Below are 11,431 nucleotides of genomic sequence, written 5' to 3' on the forward strand. Positions count from 1 at the left end.
GTTACCCTAGTCCCCTACTTACACAGCGCTCAGTGCCCGCAACCAGAGTTTCTTGCAGGACTTTGAGCGGCCGGGCAGAAAGTAAAGGGTCCAAGCAAGATCATTTCCAGGTTCAACTCCCGGGGGGGGGGGGTGAGTGGGTGTGGAGGGGGAAGAAGGGCACAGGGATGTGCAGCCAGTATCGTGTGAGAGAGACAAAGCTGTAAAGTGTCTGCCTGGTTGGGACCCCTGTCTGTTTGCACCTGGCTCCCTGATTCCCAGCCTTTGGCCTTTCCCTGCAAAGTCTGGAAAGTGTTGTCTCCTGTCGGATTCTCACTAAACGCAGGGATTTGTGGGCCGTGCCTTGTCACCTCGTTTATGTTACGCTTCTTGGCTGCGGTCCCTGCCTTTGGAAATCCACTGGATGCGGCTATAAAGATTTTAAGACAAGCCAACGCGGCAGGCCCGTTCGACTAATATTCCCCTTGTCTTTTCTTCCCCTCGCTTCCTGATACAGGCTCTTCTCCCAGCGCCGCGCCCCAAGTATTGCACTGAAAGCCTCTGTTGCTCTCTGTGTGTGGCTTGGGGGCATAGGGGGTGAACTCCGCTTTCCCTGCAGACCTAGCCAGACCTGGGTCAGCAAGCGCAGCAGCATCCGCTACCCTGGGCATGCAGCTTCCTCCTAAGTTTGTGGGAGCGAGATAAAAAGCTGCCTAATTATCTATACAGTAATTGTAAGATGATCTGAGGAACCTCTAAACCAAGACGGCCACCTGCAATCCCCTCCAGGCGTCCTGATTCCGCCCACCCTCCTTTACGGCGTCTGCGTTTTGGCGCTGCCGGAGACTTCAGAGCAACAAACCGTTAATTTGGGAACATTCTGCAATAATTCGAAATTCACCTCGCCAGGCACCGACTGCTCACTCTACGGCTCCCTTAATAGATGTCATTTGTATATACGGTTGAAACACTGGAATCAATTTATATTAATGATCTCTTTATTCACCACGGCAAACTTTTAAATGTTTAATACAGTGCAAACTGGCAATGAAATGCATCAAACTAACAGAAGGAGGTTGGCCCTGGTGCGGGGAGAAGGTGCCTTCTGCTTGAATCTCGAGAACCGTAATTACAGAAAGGGCAAGTAAAGTGGACTCTAATGGAGAGTGAGTTAAAAGGTCACTGTCATCTGAGTTGCTGTTTATACCTTCTCCCCGCTGAGCAAGCCTGTTGATAGCAAAAATTGAAAACCTGACAAAAGCACCCTTTTATGCGTGGAAATCAAGAGAAGGAAAGCCGTCCAGCTGGGAGTAACACAGCTGAACCCCTGGGCTGGGGGCTCGCATGCTACTCGAAGATACATTAGGAAAAGCGATTGAGCCCGTGTGGCTAATGCAGGAGTGATGCCCTCAGAACTCGAATGAGAGCGAGTAATTGATACGGAGTTTAATCAGGAGCAAAATACCAAGCCGAGCTGGAGAGAGATGGACGATGGAAGGAGATGGGGATCCAAATCTGGATGCTGTCTAGCCCTCCTAAGAAAGTGACTACAACAGCAGAGCCGGTGTATTCAGTGACATCACCACAACAGAAAAGCCTGTGTGTTCAGTGACATCACTGTATGCCAGAGCTTGGGCTGGGGTCTTTAGGGAACTGGGCGTGACTGATAGGCTTTAAAAACTTTGGGTCAGGCTGATTGGTGAGAGGGGGCCCAAGGCTCTGAGAAAGGGAGGGAAACCTCTGGCAATTTGAAAAGTCTCACATTGCAAGAGAAAGAACAGACTGGATCATCTTTGACACTCCAAATCCAAAGCTCCCTGCCACGGAGCAACGGTTTTGGAAGAGAGAGATTCTCTCGCAGGTGGAATTGGGTGTGTTGTAGGCCCGGGGAGAAAGCCCAGGCTAACAGGAGGCGGTAAGGGGCAGTGGCGTAGTTTGGAAGGTCAGTGGTCGCTGACAGCTCGGCGTCGCAGCAGAGCCAGAGGGGATCAGCGCGCAGCGCGCTGCCGAACTGCGTTTCGGAACGGGAGAAGTTCATGATTCTTTGTCATTAACTCCCGAGTCCTACTCCCGAGTCCATGGCACTTGTCCCCGCAGTGTGACACACCAGCTCAACAGGGCGCACGTAACAAACACTTCGGCCCCGAGGAGCCCCCCCGGCAGCACCCAGGGCGCCGGAGACAGGAGCCGTCCGGTTATTTAGCCAGACCGGTAAAGTTAGTCGCCCGGAGCGCTGCTGCGGGGCTCTGCCCCTGGGGAGAGTGCAAAGGGAGCGCATGCAAAGTTTGGTTAACGCGAGGCCGGCTGATAATCAGGCTGGAAGGAGAAGGCAGGGCCAGGGAAGGGGTAAGCGACGCGCGCAGCCAGCCAAGGACTGTGGACAGCAGCGAATGCGGCTCTCCCAGCGATTCCTTCCGGAGAAGGGGGACGCGGAGCGGCCAGAAGGGCCGTAACTGCCCCATCAGCTGCGAAATGGCCCAGCCACAGGAGCTGGAGCAGCGGGGGATACAGCCCCGGCCAGGGCGGGAGTGAACTGGATGCGGGCTGGGGAGAGGGTTTCTACGTGAAAGGGCTGGATTTGAATCCGTGCATAGATGTCGCTTCCCTGCGCCTCGCGGGAGCAGGTGGCAAGTTGTTCGCAGAGAAGCTGACATTTCCAGAGGGAGGAAAACAGCAACCTGCGAGTCAACCGGTTCTATTTTTGCCGAGGATTGAAGGCGTTATTAAACCGAAGGCAGCCCCGAAGTGAAGACTGGGTGTTGTTCCAGTGAAACCGAGTGTGAAGGAGAGTAACAGTACCAGCGATCTCTCCCCACAGCTCCCAGGAGCAGCGAGGCCGGCCAGGGACCGACGGCCTTCACCGCACACAAGGAAACACAAGCTTTAAATAAACCCAGAGCAGGACCGACATGACTCGTTTATTGCATCAAGTACAGCAACTCTGGGGCTATCAAGCTGTAAAGCAACAGATTTTAAATAGACTGGAAGAGATTTCAAGGGTCCATCCGTGTGCATCGCCTGTCCAATATTCTCCTAGAGCCCAGACTAAGAGAGGGTGTGTGTGTGTGGGGGGGACACCCAGTTTAAAGATCCAGTTCACGCTGAGGTGGGTTCTGGGCACTGGGCTAAGGGGGGACTGGCCTGACTTCATTAAAATGCATCCTGAAAATTATTTGGCAACTCTGGTTCCGGCTTAACAATGAGCTCCCTGATTGGCAAGCTACTTGGCCCTCTGTGTTTATCATTAATTCTGTTACCGAGGTGGAACTTTGCAGCAACATCTGTCATTATAATTAAAGCCGCAATGCAACGACATCTCTTTCACAACCTGAAACCACACAATCTAATAGAGGAGAAAACCCACTGGAGACTAATCAAAGAGATGGACTGTCCATCTGTCCAAGCCTGGCTTTTAATATTATTTTAAAACTTAGCCAATCCAGGGGAATCTTTGGGGGGAGAGAGGACGAGATGCCAAGAAGAGACGAGCATTTAGGTTTAATAGTAATGTTTTTCTTTAACAAGGTTAGAACCCTCTGCAGTCCTCATTTCAATTAGAGTCACATATTGTTGGACCGGGGATAAGAGGTGATTAAAATCCAAGCCCACATTTGTGAGAGAGTTCCTCGTTCTCCCTCCCCCACACACACACACCTCCCCGTGCTTGTTTGTTTAAGTAACACTATATGTGCGGCACGTTTTTGGCTGCAAAAATAGAATTCGTTTTAAAGAGGACACGTGGCGAGTTAGAGCAGAGCGCCGCCAACTCAGAAGCAAATTAGCAACGTGTGATTTAAAGAAATCTATTGATAAAACACACACACACACACACGCCGAGAAAGCCGAATGTGAAAACCCAAGCAAAGCCCTCCGGATCTGCAGGACTAACAAGCGCTGAGTTGCATTCTCTCAGGAATAGTAACTGTCAGGTCATTAGTCATTTTCGACAAGTTCCAAAGCGATCAGTAAACAGCTTTATCTGAGCACAAGTTAACCTGTCAGGAAGATTTCAATCGGCTGTTAAGCAACATTTGGGCATATCGCTATTATCCACCCGCCCCCACAGCGCGCTCTCACACACACTTTAGCCAGGGTTGCAAAACTCTTCCCTTCTCTGCCGGCAGACAGTGAGCCCTGCGAAGCCTTGCGAGCTTCCCCCTCCAAAGGGCTACAACTCCCCCCTGCCAGCACCGGGCGCCGGATCGCACTTAGCTCCAGATCACCAGACCTTGCTGAAGGCAACAGTTGCATTAATCTTCCTAGGGGCGAGGCCTCAGGGAGCTGCTTTAAGGCTGACTAAAGTGCAGGGAGACGCAGGCGGAACCATTGGCTTCACCGAGGGGAGGGAGAAACCTAACTCCGGCTAGGAGCTAGGCGGAGCGGGGACAGCCTCGGAGCTGGGGGTGTGGGAGCAAGAGGAGAGCTGCAGGCAGCGGATTTATACCCAGTTCTTTATACTCCACGGCCTCCGGAACTGGGGGGCCCTGTTAGCTGCTGGCGAGGGGGGCGATCCCCTCTGCCCGGGGCTGCGGCTCGTGGCTTCTGCCAGGGCGCAGGGGTACCGTGCGTGGCGCTGCTGAGACGCTCCGGGGTAGAGGCGCTGGGAGCTGTCCGCCGGCCGCCGGTGCTGAAACCTGCCCGGACCCAGGACTCAGGTAGCCGCCAGGGACGCCCCCGAGCCCCGGGGACTCCTGGGCGGGGAGCGAGCGGAGGGCAAGCCGAGGTCAGCGCGCAGCTGGCCCCGCCAGCCGGGCCGGGCTTCGGAAAGTTGGGCGAGCCGGTGTGGCCACCCGCGGGCTGCACCGGGCGTTTGCAGCGGCCCTGCCGGCAAAGAGGGGCGAGCTCGGGAGGGGGCCGGCGCCTCTCCCAGGGCGCAGGAGCAGCTCAGGCTGGCCCGGCAGGCGGAGCGCTCGCCCGGGAGAGCCCCGCGAGACAGGGCTTATCTCCGGCAACATCTGCCGCGGGATGGGGCGGGGGGACAGCGGGGGAAGGAGGCAGCGCTGGCTACGAAAGGGGTCGAGCTGCCAAGGGAGCGCGGAGTTGGGTGGGCGGGCACCGGGGCTGGCTGCTCCCGGCGCACCGCCCTACGGAGCGGCCCCTTTCGCCAGCCGATCCCGGAGCCGCCGGGGGAAGGCGAGGGAGCGCCCGCTGCCCCCGGTACTGCGGCAGGGGCTGGACGGGAAGGGAAGCCAGGGACAAGGCGCCGGCTGCTGGCCCCGCTCCCCTCCCTCGCAATCCCACCCAGGTCGGCTCACTTACCTGCCTGTGACATGGGGGAGAGGTCCCTCGGCCGGGCCGGATGGTCCTTGATCTCCGCCCTGGGGGGACACGTTCTCCGGCCGATCCACACCCCCCCGCGCCGGCGGCTCCCACACTCCAGACGGCAAATTTCAAACAGACAAATCCCAGGGCTGGACTCGGCCTGAGAACAGAGAAGGCTGCAGCTCCTCACTGCGTCAAGCAAGGAACCTCCAAGATCCAGGAAATGCAACGGGATTCATGCCAGGCGAGCCTCGGTTGAAAGCGCTGGGCTCCGCTGTTGGGGTTTTTTATTTAAATCTATTCCAAAGGGGTCTGGGGCTGGAGAGGGGCCATCCAGCAGCGGCGATGCCCCGCGCCTAGGTAATAACACATTCTTGCCGAGCGTGATCAAAGGTTTAATGTAGGAGTCCGAGTGGGGGGAGGGGCTGGGAGCGGGGCGGGGGCTGGGGGGGGGAAGGGGGTGTGTAACTTCAGCACAAGGCGCGGGTTGATCCAACGGAGCGTTAGGTTAAGTTGAAGCATCAACGCTTCTTATCAGATTGTTTGGCCAAGACTGTCTATAAATGGGAAGGGAGGGAAGAGCTCCCCGCTGGCAAAGCCCCCTACCCCAGTCCCCAGCCCTAAACTTCTAGGGCCCAGGGAGAGGCTGGCAGGCAGGTTGGGTTTGGATTTCTCCCGAGGCCTTACCTTGCATCTCGCTCGCTCGCTGTAGTAAATATCCCACTTTCGGAGGGAGGGAGACTAACATCGGGCCGGGCTTCGGAGAGGCACAGACGCGGTCCTCAGGCTCTGGGCTCCCTGCAAACTTTCCGGGTAACTTTTTCGGGCCGCTGTTTCCTTTCCGCTCTCAACCTGGCTAGGCTCGCTAGCCGGCCGGTTCCGGAGTAATTAGCGATGCACCCCACTCCTCCGGCCGGCGCAGTCTGGAAGAGATGCGAGGCTGAAGCAGCTGTCCGTTAATTGTCCTGGAGAGAAGGGGATGAGCCGGAGGGAGAGGAAAGGGATCACCAGCCTCACGCCGCTGGGGATTCGCCGGGGGCGCGGCGCTGGGGGTGGATCTGGCCCGGCAAAGCGTGGGCTGGGTGTTAGGAAGGGGCAGCCGTGGCTAGGTAAGTCTAGAGCCTTGCGCTAGCAGGGCTGGGAGCGGCCCCTCTCCGGAGTCCCAGCGCCATCCCGGGTCCCTCCAGAGAACTCTCCTTGGAAACGCGCTGCTGGCATGACCCAGCCCCGGCGGGGGGATGCTCTGCGGGGCTGGGCTCTCCCGTCCCCAGCGTGCGGGCGGAAGTTTCGCCGCACACGGAGCCGGAGGAGTAAATGACACGGCAGGGATGTTGCCCAGCCCGCTGCAAAGCCCGGAGGGACCCGCGTAGCCCACAGCAAGCCCGGGGCGGGGGGTGACTTGTCCCCGCGCTGGATTGGAGGCTAGCGCGGCTCGCAGTGCTCTGCTTGGGAAAGGGAAGAGCTGGGATGCCCGGGGACGGGCCAAGAGGTGGAGCAGTAACAGGGTGCTGGATCCCCAGCCCCCGTGTCTCTAGTAACTCCTGGGGCGGGGGAGGGGTGGGGAGGTAAGCACATCTCCCCACCCCAGGTGAGGATGGAGTTTCTTGTTAAACCGCAAATCCCATCAGGCCCTCTCACCCCAGGAGGGGAAAATCCCCAGCAGCTTTGGCTGCAGCACCTGCTGCTCCCCCCGGGAGCCCCCTCCCTTTCACTGCCTGCTTCTGTCCCACGCGCTTCACCACGTGTTGGGCACCGAGAGCAGCTTTTCCAGCTCGGGGCAGATCGCTGCTGATGAAGCTCTTGGCCTCTCCCAGCGCTCCCTGCTTTCTGCCTCCCCCCCTCCTGCGCCGCCGCCCCCCAAGGAAATCCAAGGCGAAGGGGCCCCTTCCCTCTTCTCCGTGTGGTGAAGTGACAAGGGGCCTCTTTAACAACCAATGGCCGAAATAAAGCCGGGATTAGCCAAGATCCCAAGAATAATTCACCCCATCGCCGCGGATCAGACACGTTCCTCGAGACTTACTTGTGGTGAGAAACAAATAAATCGATACACCTTTAGCTGAGAGAAAATGCATCTCCCATTGAAAGGGGCTCTTGGCTTGTCTAGGAGTAAAAGAGCAGCTTTCCTCTCCATTACTCCTCTCATTTCTGGAAATTAATGAGCTGGAGAACTTGTGTCTATCGCAGAGGGGCTTCCAAACACATCAGAAACGCTCAGCGCATTTGCCACACAAGGCTTTGAGTCAGGCATGCTGCAGCATTGGCCCTGGCCGCCTGGAAGGGTGCGGGGTGCAAAGAGGTAGGCGAGATAGTGAAGAGCTGGGCGTTTCTTTCTTTCGGCTCAATAATAATAATAATACAGCCAAGAAATGAAGCAAAATGCAATAAAGCTGGGAGACAGCCTGGGAACAAGCGAGATGGTGGCGCTTCTCCAAATGACAGCTGGCAACCTGGCTTTTCACTTAGTCAAGTTAAAAAACACAGGCTTCTAAAAGCAGCATCCAAACAAAGGGAAGCAAATGAAATGGACTGTCCAGGTTCTCAACTGATTTACCATCGTGGGTCCCGTGTGGCTCACAATGTGTTATGGGGGCCACATCCAATACTACCTGTAGGGCCCTGAAGATGTCACACGGGCCACAGCTCTGTGCTGATTGGGTCACAAGTGGCCCACAGGCCACAGGTTGAGAACCATTGGTCCAGCAAGATGCACCCTGCGCTATTCTACTTGAGAGGACGTCTCTGCTCCGGGGCCCTGGCTTGACCTTCTGGCCCTCTTGGAAGCCTTCTCCTTGTATTGTTATTTGAAATCGTTGGGCTTTGGTGTTTCTTGTGTCTAATTCATGTGTTCCTGAAACTACGAGAGGAATATCATTAATTATTACTGTTTGTATTGCAGCAGCACCTGCAGGGCCAGGGGCCTTCTGGGCTGAGCATTGTACAGACCTGCCTTTATATGCCCCTTTTCAGTTCCAAGCATTTTACAGAGCTATAATTACCCCCCTTTTGGTGGGGGTGGGGGAGGGAGACAGAGGTTAAGTGACTTGTCCAAGGTCTCATGGCATGTCAATGGTAGAGACAAGAGTAGAACTCCGCTCATACCCATGGGATCATGCTGCCTAACACTGTTCATCCAGAGGCCTGAAAGTAATTTACAAATCGGTTGGCCCCACCATTAATCTGCTAGCCTCATTTTACAGAGGGAAGAAAACAAGGCCCAGAGGAGTTCAGGGTTCTTCCTTTTCCCCAGTTAAGCCAATAGAAACCCCCCAGTCAACTCAATGGGTGATGGATCCAGCCCCTAACTAACTTGCCCATAACCTTTCTTCCAGGCAACATAAGCAGGTGAGCTATTTTGGGCCTTTTGCTTGGATCCATAGATCTCTGAAGCATTCAATAAATGCCTTGGTCAGGGACTGGGTAGTGGGGGGAGAAGAGAGTTAAACAAAGTAGAGTGAAACCTGTTAATAGTGGCTGTCATTGGGATTCTCCCTGGACTGGCCATCAAAAGATGGCCACACAAGCCACTGTTCACCACCTAACCTTTCTGAGTCAAGTTCACGACTCAGTCTTTAAGGCATTCCAGGTTTCTGTGTGCACACTGGTGGAATAGAAGACTGGGGGATAGAAGACTGGGTGGGGAAGGGGGAACAGAAAAGGGTAGATGGAGATGCGGATCCCTGCATTCTGGGCTCTATGTTCTAAGGAAGCGCACACATACCCATGCGGTTTTTAGCCGGCCAGTTTAGCACTCTCCTGTGCCTCTCTTGCTTTACCTGCTCTTAAACAGAGAGGTCTGTGGCTCCAGGCCTCCTTTGAGTCAGATCCCACCTCTGGATACAGTATTATGTGAACTATGTGTAGTAATGTTTTCACTGCACCATGCACACTCCCCCATTCAGCACTTTTTCTCTGGCATCTTCCTCTGTTGGTCCCCCCTTCTCACTGTGATATAGTGTCAGCTAATCAAAGCCTAGTTTGGTACAGCAGCTTCCTCACCAGCAGCATTAGTGGGTGGAATAACACACCAGTGCTGCTTCTGGGACTACTCAGGTGAGTAAGGGAAGGCAGGATCAGGCCCTTAAAATGGGAGATCCATGAAACCCCCCAGGAGGCTGCCCCTGGGAGGTGACTGTAAGCACAAGTATTGCTCTATTGCTATGCTGGAGATCAACAGGCTGCAAGGCCCATCTTTTCTCTCAGCCATAAGAAGAAGTAGGTGGGCTGGGGAGTTTCAACCAAGGTCAGTGTTTATCATTCATCCTATTTATCCCTGGGGTCAGTTTGTTAGGAGTGGAATTTTCAAGAGGTCAGGTTTGTACCTCGCTCCTATTTGCTTTCAAGGTTTCATTCCCCTTTAGGCATTTTTGAAAAACCCATCCCATGTTCCCCTAGATAAATGAAAACATTTTACAAGGACATCATTTGTAAGTGTTGCTAGGGTGGCAGGTGTAGGGACAGGGCCTATTGGTGGAACAACATCGTTACAAACCAAGATAAATGAAGGGGGAAAAAATAGGGACTTCTGAATAAGCTGCTCCAAATGCATTCATCCACCAGGAACTGACTACTGTGCAGCCTCGAGCCCTATCTTTAGTAAGATCTAAATCAGACATTGATAATATTATTAAAGACAGGAAGTAAAATAAGATATAGTCTGGTTCAGATGACTGATCTATTTACACTTATGGAGGGGAGGAGAGGATGGTACAATGAAGATATCAGGGGTCAGAAAAAGCTGGATACACTGTTGCCACAGCAGGTTCTATCAAGCAATAACCAATAGAAAGTGATTAATAAAACATTTTCTGTTTCAGCCGATTATTTGCAGGTGGAGTAGCACAGAGAGCTATTTGTCACACCTCTCATGCTGTCCTCTGCACATCAGTTGGTCCACGTGAGACTGGATAAAGTAATTGGCAAAAGATGTACATGATGAACAGTGGCTAGTCAGTGGCTTGTTTAACTGTGCAAAGTGGGTTGGATAATAAATTGGGTAGAATAATACAATTGATCTGTAATGTGACCTTGGGCACCTCTCTGTGCTTCTGTTTCTTTTCCCATCCTTTGTTTGTCTTGGCTGTTTAGATTGTAAGCTCTTCAGGGCAGAGACTGTCTATTACCCTGTGGTTATGCTGCAGCAAACACAGTGGCCCCTCCCAGCCCCCAATCCAGATTAGCTGGGATCAAGGCACTACCATGATAATAAAACAACCTCTGTGCTCAAAGAAAAATTAAAATGGTTAAAAGTTGACATAGACAAGACTAAAAAGGGGACATTTGTATTTCTTACATCTCTTATACTCTCAAACTGGAACTAACCTAGTCTGGCTACCAATGTAAACCAGCAGAATAGCTGCGAACCTTGAAGTTGGGTGAACCTCACACTCCATTACAGAAGAGTTTTCCCCCAGAAGCAAATGCTTCAAGTAATTTAAAATAATAAATGTAAAAAGGCAGCACGAGTGGGACCCATTACAATAGCAAACCATTATAGGGTCCCAGCAGAGGAAAGTCAAATTGGCCTTGATGCAGATTTTAGTTTCAAGAGGCTAATGCATATAACTACTGATTGTGTGTGTGTGTGTGTGTGTGTGTGTGTGTGTACATATAATAAAATATCTTGACAATGTGCTTTCAATAAAAAATGGAAAACGTGGCTTGTGACATAATAGTCTAAACCAGCTCCAGAGCAAATAAAAATACAGTGGGCTAGATCCTCAGCTGTTGTAAATTGACAGACCTCCAGTGATGGACGCTGATGGAGTTGTGTCTATTTACACCAGCTGAAGATCTGGCCTTGCATCTTGAATCTCCACCAGTCACTTCCTTCTAAGAAAAACTGGGAATAGAAACACGCTTCTTTCAGTGGAAAGAGTGAATGAGCAACACACCAAAAAGAGGAGGGGAGTTACGCAACATCAGAAAGATGGGGTTTCCCCCCCAAACGTTAGAGATATATGTGTGTGTGTGTGTGAGAGAGAGAGAGAGAGTTTTAGGCTCTATCTTAAAATCATCAGCTTAATTGGAAAACAAAAGATGACATTTTACAGGCTTTTCGTCTAAGTGGACTAGAGCCCTACTGTATTTTTAAAATGTTCCAAAAAGAGCCACTCTCTCTGCTGGGGGAAAGAATTACCATGTTTGCACAAAGACTATATTTCAGAAAGCTGTATTGCAAGATGCTCAGTCT

At 53.0% G+C, this 11,431-nt stretch overlaps 1 protein-coding gene across 3 annotated transcripts in view; it reads right to left on the reverse strand.

Annotated features, from left to right (window-relative positions):
- Window positions 1-6,338, reverse strand: part of ELFN1 (extracellular leucine rich repeat and fibronectin type III domain containing 1) — a 178,473-nt gene extending 172,135 nt beyond the window's left edge. For 2 of the 3 annotated variants that reach the window (XM_048866306.2, XM_048866309.2), the window contains exon 1: window positions 5,239-5,641. The gene's annotated coding sequence lies outside the window, so the exon portion shown is untranslated. Of the gene's footprint in view, window positions 1-5,238; window positions 5,642-5,928 lie in introns of those variants that run through there. The other variant, XM_075132676.1, reaches the window with a different exon arrangement.
- Between the last annotated feature and the right edge of the window lie 5,093 nt (window positions 6,339-11,431).

This window comes from Caretta caretta, chromosome 10 (assembly GCF_965140235.1).
Source record: "Caretta caretta isolate rCarCar2 chromosome 10, rCarCar1.hap1, whole genome shotgun sequence".
Lineage (NCBI taxonomy): Eukaryota > Metazoa > Chordata > Testudines > Cheloniidae > Caretta > Caretta caretta.